This window comes from Etheostoma cragini, chromosome 1, assembly GCF_013103735.1.
Source record: "Etheostoma cragini isolate CJK2018 chromosome 1, CSU_Ecrag_1.0, whole genome shotgun sequence".
Classification (NCBI taxonomy): domain Eukaryota; kingdom Metazoa; phylum Chordata; class Actinopteri; order Perciformes; family Percidae; genus Etheostoma; species Etheostoma cragini.
Genome location: NC_048407.1, coordinates 6,180,987 through 6,189,681, shown reverse-complemented (window position 1 = coordinate 6,189,681; position 8,695 = coordinate 6,180,987). Strand labels below are relative to the sequence as shown.

The 8,695-nt window shown below is 41.4% G+C and overlaps 1 protein-coding gene across 2 annotated transcripts in view; it reads left to right on the top strand.

Annotated features, from left to right (window-relative positions):
- Nucleotides 1-8,695, top strand: part of cemip (cell migration inducing hyaluronidase 1) — a 225,213-nt gene that overhangs the window by 29,159 nt on the left and 187,359 nt on the right. The window contains exon 1 of one of the 2 annotated variants that reach the window (XM_034867632.1): nt 5,443-5,623. The exons of the other annotated variant lie outside the window; for it this stretch is intronic. The gene's annotated coding sequence lies outside the window, so the exon portion shown is untranslated. Of the gene's footprint in view, nt 1-5,442; nt 5,624-8,695 lie in introns of those variants that run through there. 2 annotated transcript variants of the gene reach the window in all.

Here is an 8,695-nt window from a genome sequence, read left to right as displayed (position 1 = left end):
CTTCCAGTTCAGCCTGTTGTCGATGTTGACACCCAGGTATCTGTAATCCTCCACCATGTCCACGTCACCTCCCAGGATATAAAGGGGCTGCGGAGCCGTTCCCTTCCTCCTGTAGTCAATCACCATCTCTCTGGTCTTATCAACGTTCAGCAGCAGGCAGTTCTTACCAGACCACTCCACAAAGTCATCCACCAGTGCCCTGTACTCTCCCTCCTGTCCATCCCTTATACACCCAACAACTGCAGAGTCATCAGAAAACTTCTGTAGGTGACATGACTCCGAGTTGTACTGAAAGTCTGAGGTGTATAAGGTGAACAAAAAAGGAGACAGCACAGTCCCCTGTGGGGCCCCCGTACCACTCACCACCACATCAGACAGAACACGGTCCAGGCGGACAAACTGTCCTGATCAGTCACCTGATTCCTAAGTCTTACCCTTGTCTCATCTTACCATATGTTACATGAAACATGTAGTTTCTGGAAATTCCGCAACTAAACATACTGTCACACATGGAGCTCAGAGGACAGTAGAGGCTAAAGAGAAGGTGAACTCAAGGCTCAGACTGTAAAGCCTGCCAAGGTTGTTTGTTCACTGGCAGCCTGGCCAAACGGAGCTCCAAGCTACCATGCAAAGTGCTGGCCCGGCCATCGGAAGCACTTTTGTTTTTGGGGTTTACTCTTCATATTCTGAGAGTACGTAGGATACTACACCATTTTTTTTGTAACTTTTTTTCCTCAGCTTTTTGCACAAATACAGTGACATAATACAGTCCTAACAACTAAACACACATACTCACACAAACATACATAAACGTATAAACAGATCAACTCAGAAATTATTGCTTTACTTACATACATACAAAGCACAAATGCAGTAAACACAAACTACAGCATTTCTTATTAGAATATGTTAAATAGCTATTAGTTTATTAACGTACAAAAAAGCTACAGCTCCCATGATTTTTCCAAAACCAATTAAGCTATCCCTGAATTAATGATGACAGTTGAGTAACAAATTACCAAATACAAGTAAAATCCACTTATCCTATATTTTAACCCTTATAGTATGGTATTCGGGTCAAATCTACCCATTTCAAATTTTTACAAGAAGAAAATTTTACATTTTTCTACCTGAAAATCAATGGCCTTACCATATTTTCTGTGATAAACATGTATTCCTGACTCAATTCAGAAAATTATTCTGGATATTATTCTGTTATCTCAGTTGTTTGAAATTGAGATAAAGACAATACTTGTTAATAGATTATGAAGGAAAATTAGATTTCAGAATTGTTTATAAAACCCCAAAATAAGTCACAGGTCAATTTGACCCGAAGGATACGAGAGGTTCCCGAAGGTGAAGACAACACAAGGGTTAAACTTCTTTTTGTTGTTATTTGTAGATTGAGTCAATTTATAATAATTGTTATTCAAGTGTATTTACTGTGATTATCATTACACAAGGAAATTGTCAACTTTGATTACGTTTGAGCACCAAGCATGCGCGATGCCAACCAACTAGTCCTCCAAACCATCTGATATTGGTTGTTTAATCTTACCTGCTGCAGGTACCTGCTGCAGCTATCGATTATTTTAGTAATCGAGTAGTCTACCGATTATTCCATTGATTCGGAAAATAAATACTTTTGCTTTTTGCTTTATATACAGTAAATAGTAAATTTAAAAAGGAAAGGTTTCATTTTTAGAAAATGTGTATTTCCTAAGTTGCAAACAATAACAGTAATCTGAGTCTTAATTGCTGCTTGAAAAAAAAAAATATATATTTGGCTGTTTTTAGGTGGAGTGGGGGCAGTCTTATACAAAAAGAGTCAGTCTCCCCTCGTCCCACCGGAATCTGTCTGCGCTGATCCGGGATGCCACAATACAGCCACGTCTCTGAAGGTTTGGGCACAACAGTCACTGATCTCCGGTTGCTGTGCCAGCCCGAGTCCTATTTCATTCATTCCACTTTCCTGCGGCCGGACATCAGCCAGGTCAGAGCAGGCTGGGTAATGGAACAGCCCTAGGTCCATTTGGGCCAGCCTAGCTCTTTTCTTTCTCCTATGGGGTCAGTCACACTACCTTCGGTAGAGCTTGGTCTGGCTGCTCTGGCTGGGTGGTCGTAGAATGTGGGAGGTTAGTATTTGTAGGAATAGGGGCCGAGCGTCAGAGTGTCCAGGTGTGTCAGCTTTACACAGGCTTGGATAGCAGCCCCTGGGGTTTGTCCTTGTTGTGAAGAGCAATGTGTACCTGCTATGCAGTCACACATTCATCCACTGCCTATTGTTTGCGGTTGGCAGTGAGCGCCATGTGAATGGTGACTGGACCCCAGAATACGTCCCAGAGGATGCTGAGCTTGTTGCTGCTGGCAGCTAAAACTGTGAATCTCTGAAATGTCAGCTTCTCTGTGATGAGGTAAATACAGAAAAGGACAAACCGGTCTTTCATAACTGTAAATGTGATGTGTGTGTGTAAGCTGTACTTTAATTTCTGAGTAACAATACTTTCATAATTCACACAGTGCTTTTTTGTGTTTTTTGGGGCCAGTCAGCATTTTGCTGTGTTTAAACGTAACACACACACACACACACACCTCCTTGAAAACATCAAACGAGCCTGGTAAAAAGCTTTGTGCAGTCAGAGATACCGCAGCCCAACAAGGTAGTCCGTCTCAGTTTCCCATCTTCTCCAAAAACACATCCTGCTCCAAAATGTACAATGACAGCTTAAATTGTCCCCCTAAGGCACGGGAGAGACGTGAAGAAATTTTTGCAGAGAGTCAACGAGCAAATGTGTTGTGTACAGAGTAAGCAACTCCTTCAGCTACACAGCTTTCGGGAAGGCTGATCCCTGTATACTCGCCTACAGCTCCTTGATGATCCCTCCTCGATGATCCCTTCTCGGGGCAGAAATAAGAGCCTTGATGTGACCTTTACTGAGGACGGACAAAACAACTTCTGGTTCAGCCGAAGACAGTGTAGTCGAGGAGCTATCAAATAAGGGCCATGGAATGCAGCCATGAAGCACAACACTAGCATGTACTGTCACACACTACAAGACATACAGTATGTCATTTTTAAATCAAAATCTTTTTATTTAGTTTTCAGTATAACAATGTACAAAGCTGTTGATTTGTTAAAGACAGGTTATATGAAAGGAATAAAATAAAAAACAGCGTATGCTACATCAAACTAACAACAATGAAAGAAAATTCAAAATACTCAACATAATCCCTCCCAAATCACTGCCAGTTAACATGTGGCAGTATTAGCCTATCACAAATGATGATCCACAATAGGTGAATGGGTAGACTGTAATTCCATTAAACTGTGCTTGATTAATGAGTATTTATCATGCCTGGAATGAGTTCACAAAAGGGGCCATGCTTTCCAAAACCTGAATGCTGAAGCGAGAACTTGATGTTTTTTGAGGTTTGGCAGGACATCATATTGTCAGCCTGTGGAAATAAAAGCCTAAAAATGCCCAACAAAAAAACAATAAACACTGCTTAAGTGTTTAAAGTTACACAAACTTTTCAAAATATGGCTAACAGTACACTAAAATGTTTTTCTGAGAACATTTGAGATGGAAAATAGGCCATACAGTAACAGAATATTGATTCACATTTGATCTGGACCGCTTAGTGTTACAGTTTGATCTGATTTTGTATGCTTGGTGCCTTGCTGTTTGTCTAGTCTTGCATTACCAGGCCTTCTTCCACAGCGCTGTGGAAAGGGTCTGGCTAGTCCACACAGGTTTATTGGCTTTCTTTAAACCAATCACAATTGTCTAGGCCTTCTTCCTCTGCAAAACAGCCTCGGGAGGGAACTTGTTTTAATGGACCATGTGTACTTTCAAAAGTAGTTGTGCAACAGACAACTCAGATTGGACAGATAGTCTAGCTAGCTCTCTGGAATTACCCTACAGATTTCTGAGGACCAGGTAACCACAGTCCTTATAAATCCACCGGAGTTGGGTGCCCAGATAACTCAGTTGGTAGAGCGGCGCCCATAGAGGTTTGCTCCTCAACGCAGCGGGCTTGGGTTAGACTCTGACCTGCACTTGAACAATCCTGGAAATAAAACCTAATCAACATAGACTACTGTTTGTCAGACCACTAATGAAATAAGATTTAGATAGATAGCGGCGCCTGGAGCGTGCAGCCCATGTACCAAAGCTCAGTGATTACTGCATTGTCCCACTTTCTCTCTCCCACTTCCATGTCTTCAGCTGTCTTCTCTAATAAAGGCCTAACATACAAATCTTGGAAAAAAACTTTTTTTGTGGCCCCTCTGTCACCCTCCAAATCACTAGGAGACTACATTTCAGCAGATGGACCTTCAGTTAGCGGCTGTAACAATTGCCATTCGCACTGCACGCTCCACTAGATGAGCTACCCAGCCACCCCCACATCCCCATCTCTGAGCCTGATGTTGCCGCAGTTGACGCAAGCAAAGTGATTAATCTCTCTAATCGATAGACATTGACGTAAAGGAAAAAGAAAATGGAATGGTAAATGATGTCCCAAAAAGTGAAGGGTGAGTACAAATGCAAACTGAAATCAGTGAAACTTGGCCTGATTGATCTTCATGAAAGTCTAATGGGCCGGATGGGTTGCAATAAAGGCAGTTGCTGTCAGACTGAGCTAGGATAAAAAGGAGGGACTGATAGAGTTGAGGAGGACTTAGCAGTCCCCCTCTGTCTCTCTCTCCCACACACATTTAGAGCTGCCTTGCAGTCACAGTTTGGAGCACTAAATCAATCCGATGTCACCTTTTATTCTTTGCGCCTGATCGAGAACGGCAGATCGATGTTCACCATGCCTTGTTCATTAATCAAAAAGGACGCTGCATTAATTTCTGGGTGGCAATTTGAAGGGCAGGAGAAGGAGTGTGTTGTCTGTCCTGTTGGTCTAGTTTAAGATAAACTCAAGTTCCCCTTCAGCCCACCCTCTGACTTATCTGTGGGTCTTATATCTGGCAACTGCGTCATCTCACGGACAAATAGACTCTCCAGGAAAAAACAAAAAAACAGCTGGTGTTTCACTCTGGCAAACAATTTGTCTCGTCTGTCAGACCAGTGTAGGTCAGAGTCTATCAAAGGTGACACCATGTTGTGGTCTTTGCACTGTAATTAAATACAGCACTGGATGTTAGAGCCGTGATTGTTCCATTATTCAGTGCTGACACAGCCCTACAAGACACACACACACACACACACACACACACACACAATTATTTCCAGGCCAAGTACTGTTTGTTCAGCTCTTTTTTTTACTATATATTTTTTAGCATGTCCCAGCTTGTATAGACTGAGATTAAGCTCTGAATAATGTTATTATTATCACGTTGAAACCCGTGTTTGTCTGCACGGCAGCACGAGTGTCGACAGGTCAGTGAAATGGGGATTAGACTTGTGAAATGACAACAATGCGGTGGAAGGTATTCGGAGCCTGACTGCAGTGGCAAGGAGGCAGTGCTTTGGGCTGGGCCGAGTGCAAAGCTGCAGGAGCATAATTACTACTTCGGCAGGAAAAATGGTTGTTAAGGAACATCTGGATGCTGGTCCACGTATGGAGGGCAGCAGGTGTGTGGTGGACGACTTTACAGAGCTGCAGGAAGCAGGTATTTATGTTTTCTCCTTAGAACCTTTCTACTCTATTACAGGTTATGTCATAACAGAGAGGGTATATTTGTGTAAAAGCACTGTTCATTTCCTGTGTAGACTATATGGAGCAGTTCAGAGACTTGAATGGACATTAAACTGCCCTGGTTAATTAATTGAAAGATCTTGAACAACTGTGTCAAAAATATGTCTCATTCTTTGATTTAAAAAATAAACATCAAAGCTACAAGCCTGTGGACATAAAGAATGTAAGGACTACAGTTTAGAATGATTGGGTTTTATATTTAAAGCTGAAATCATTTCTGTAAATTGTTTTCCACCATTGATTAATCCGCTAAATGTATTGATGTATTTTCATACTTTCTCCATTGATAATTTTGTGAAATTGTGAAAAAGAGTTTGACTTGGCGATAGGTGCGCTCAGCCGGAGAGTTGTTACAGACCTACAGTTCACGGCGACCTTACTCCTAATTTCCACCGGATGCGTAACGACGGATCCGCTTTGTCATTAGGTTTCCATTAAATTTAATGTGTGTATTTTCACTTACTGCGGAACGGCTGCGTCCCGACTCCGTCCCAGCTCCGGCGATCCGCAGCAGATTCGCAGAGCTTCTTTTTTTGCTGGATGCCGAGGGGGCTCCCCAGTAATTCAGCACACGGCAGATAGTCCGGGACAGGAAGTTGAGCAAAGATACAAAATAAAACATCTGGTTAAGTAAAATAGGCCGTGCTCACGGTGGGTCATATTTCCTTGCACTAAAAGTTTGGAAACAAACTGTTGTTGTTTTTGTGGTTTTATTCTACACAAATGCACAAGATCTCGTGGGTCCTCGAGACTTCAGCTTTCAGTCATGGCCGCAGCCAATCCGCAACCATTCCGGAACTGGTGGTATTGACGGACGGCGGAGCACGGAGCGGACACACAGCAGAGCTGATCCGCAGCCGTTCTGCAACCAGTGGAAATTGGGAGTTACACCAAACAACTTTTCAAGCGATTTCATTGTCTCAGACTAATTTCCAATATCAGAATGAAATCCTGAGAGTCTTGGGGCGCTCCTGCTCCATTGTTTGGTGTAATGTGGTCACTCAGTCCCAGTCTTTTTCTCGTCTTGAAGTTCAGACAAAATCCAACATATTTTAAACTTGGTAGTGAAGTTAAAACATGTGAACATTGTCAACAACCAATGGGTGTGCTTCCTCCAGCACCAAACAGGAAGCAGCAAACAGCTAGAGCCGTTGTTTTTTATGGTTGCTAAAAAGCAAAAGTTGTAATTTTCAACCCTTTTGAAGTGCGTCATCCAACAGGAGTTTTACCGGCAGATAAACGCAGACCTCCTCGTACTGGAGAAAATCATCTGTATTTACGGCAGAACAGAAGAAGGACAGACTTTCACTTAAGTTACCAGCTAGCGGCAGCTAGCTAGCTTGGTTACATTTTTCAAAACAAATCTAGCTGTAGTTTTGCAATTTCTGTAGTCTTTACATATTATGAGTCTTTGACGGCGCTTTAGCAATGTTACGCGTGTTTTAGGCTATAACATTTGTTGTCACATACAGCAAACATCTCCTCACTATCTGCTAGCTGCCTGTCCCCTGAAAACACTGTAAAAAATATCTCCTCACTGTCTGCTAGCTGCCTGTCCCCTGAATACACTGTAAAAGAAATATCTCCTCAGTATCTACTAGGTGCCTGTCCCCAAAACACACTGTAAAAAACATCTTCTCACTATCTGCTAGCTGCCTGTCCCCTGAACACACTGTAAAAAACATCTCCTCATTATCTGCTAGCTGCCTCTCCCCTGAATACACTGTAAAAAAAAACATCTCCTCACTATCTGCTAGCTACTAAAACCGGATCACATTGCACGTGACCGTAGTGCTCGTGCAAAGACAGCACACGTAGGCCTTCTACTCACAACATAATGGGGGTATCTCCGTTAATATTCCTGAACTTTCTTGGTATGTAGCTTACATGTCTAAATAATAATCGAAATAATATTAAAAGACATTGAGTAAGTTTCGTGTGGGACCTACTTCATTTTTCAGAATTAAAGCATTCTTTTGGAAAATGTACCCACTGAACCTAAAGAAATTATATTGAACCGCTGCCACAGGCTTGAATTTAAGTTATGGTAACACTTTACGGTAAGGGTACATGAATTATGAATTCACGCATGAACTAATTCATGATTTGTACATGACTTTATTCCTTTATATGTTATGAATTGACATTAGTTCATAGCCTCTCATTCATGAAACACATTAACTAAAGCATTAGGTAAGGTGTGTTCAAATGAGAATTTGTGCAGTGATGAATGGATTTTTTTGCAGAAAATTAAATAATCATGATCATGCTTAAGACATCATAATTCATAATGATGTGCCCTCGTACCTAAGGCTTTAATTGTGTGTTTCATCTATGAGGTCACATATGACTATGAACACGTCAATTCCTGATGATTCATGGGATATAAAGGAATGCAGTAACAAATGAATCTATAGTTACATGATGCCAGAGATGGCAAAAGTACTCACTTTCCATACTTAAGTAGAAGTACAGATACTTGTGTTAAAAAATACTCTGGTAAAAGTGGAAGTACTGATTAAACTTCTTTACTCAAGTAAGAGTAACAAAGTACAGGCTTGGAAATTTACTTAAAGTATAAAAGTAAAAGTAGCCGTGCAAAAGCTACCTGGAGCACACAAATGTTACTAGAGAGACGCTGAGGGACTTCAGTGGACATGGAGGACACGGTCTTTATATGGCAATGGCTACATTTTAAATGGATGTCTGCCAATAGGCCATCAATCATCAATATATGATTATTATGACAGAGACTGGGACTCCAGGTTAATAAGATTCTGACTTATTAGCAAGATATGAATTCAGTTGGGATTCTGTGAGAATTCACAGATCCAGTTTTTATTTTTAATCTTTCCCCCTAACATAAAAATGAATCTACATTTATGTGTGTGCTCAAATACGGCGTCTCTAAATAAAATAAAGGATTAAAATATGAATGACTAAACAGACATTAATGAAGAAGTTCCCCAGCACATTGGCCAGGAGT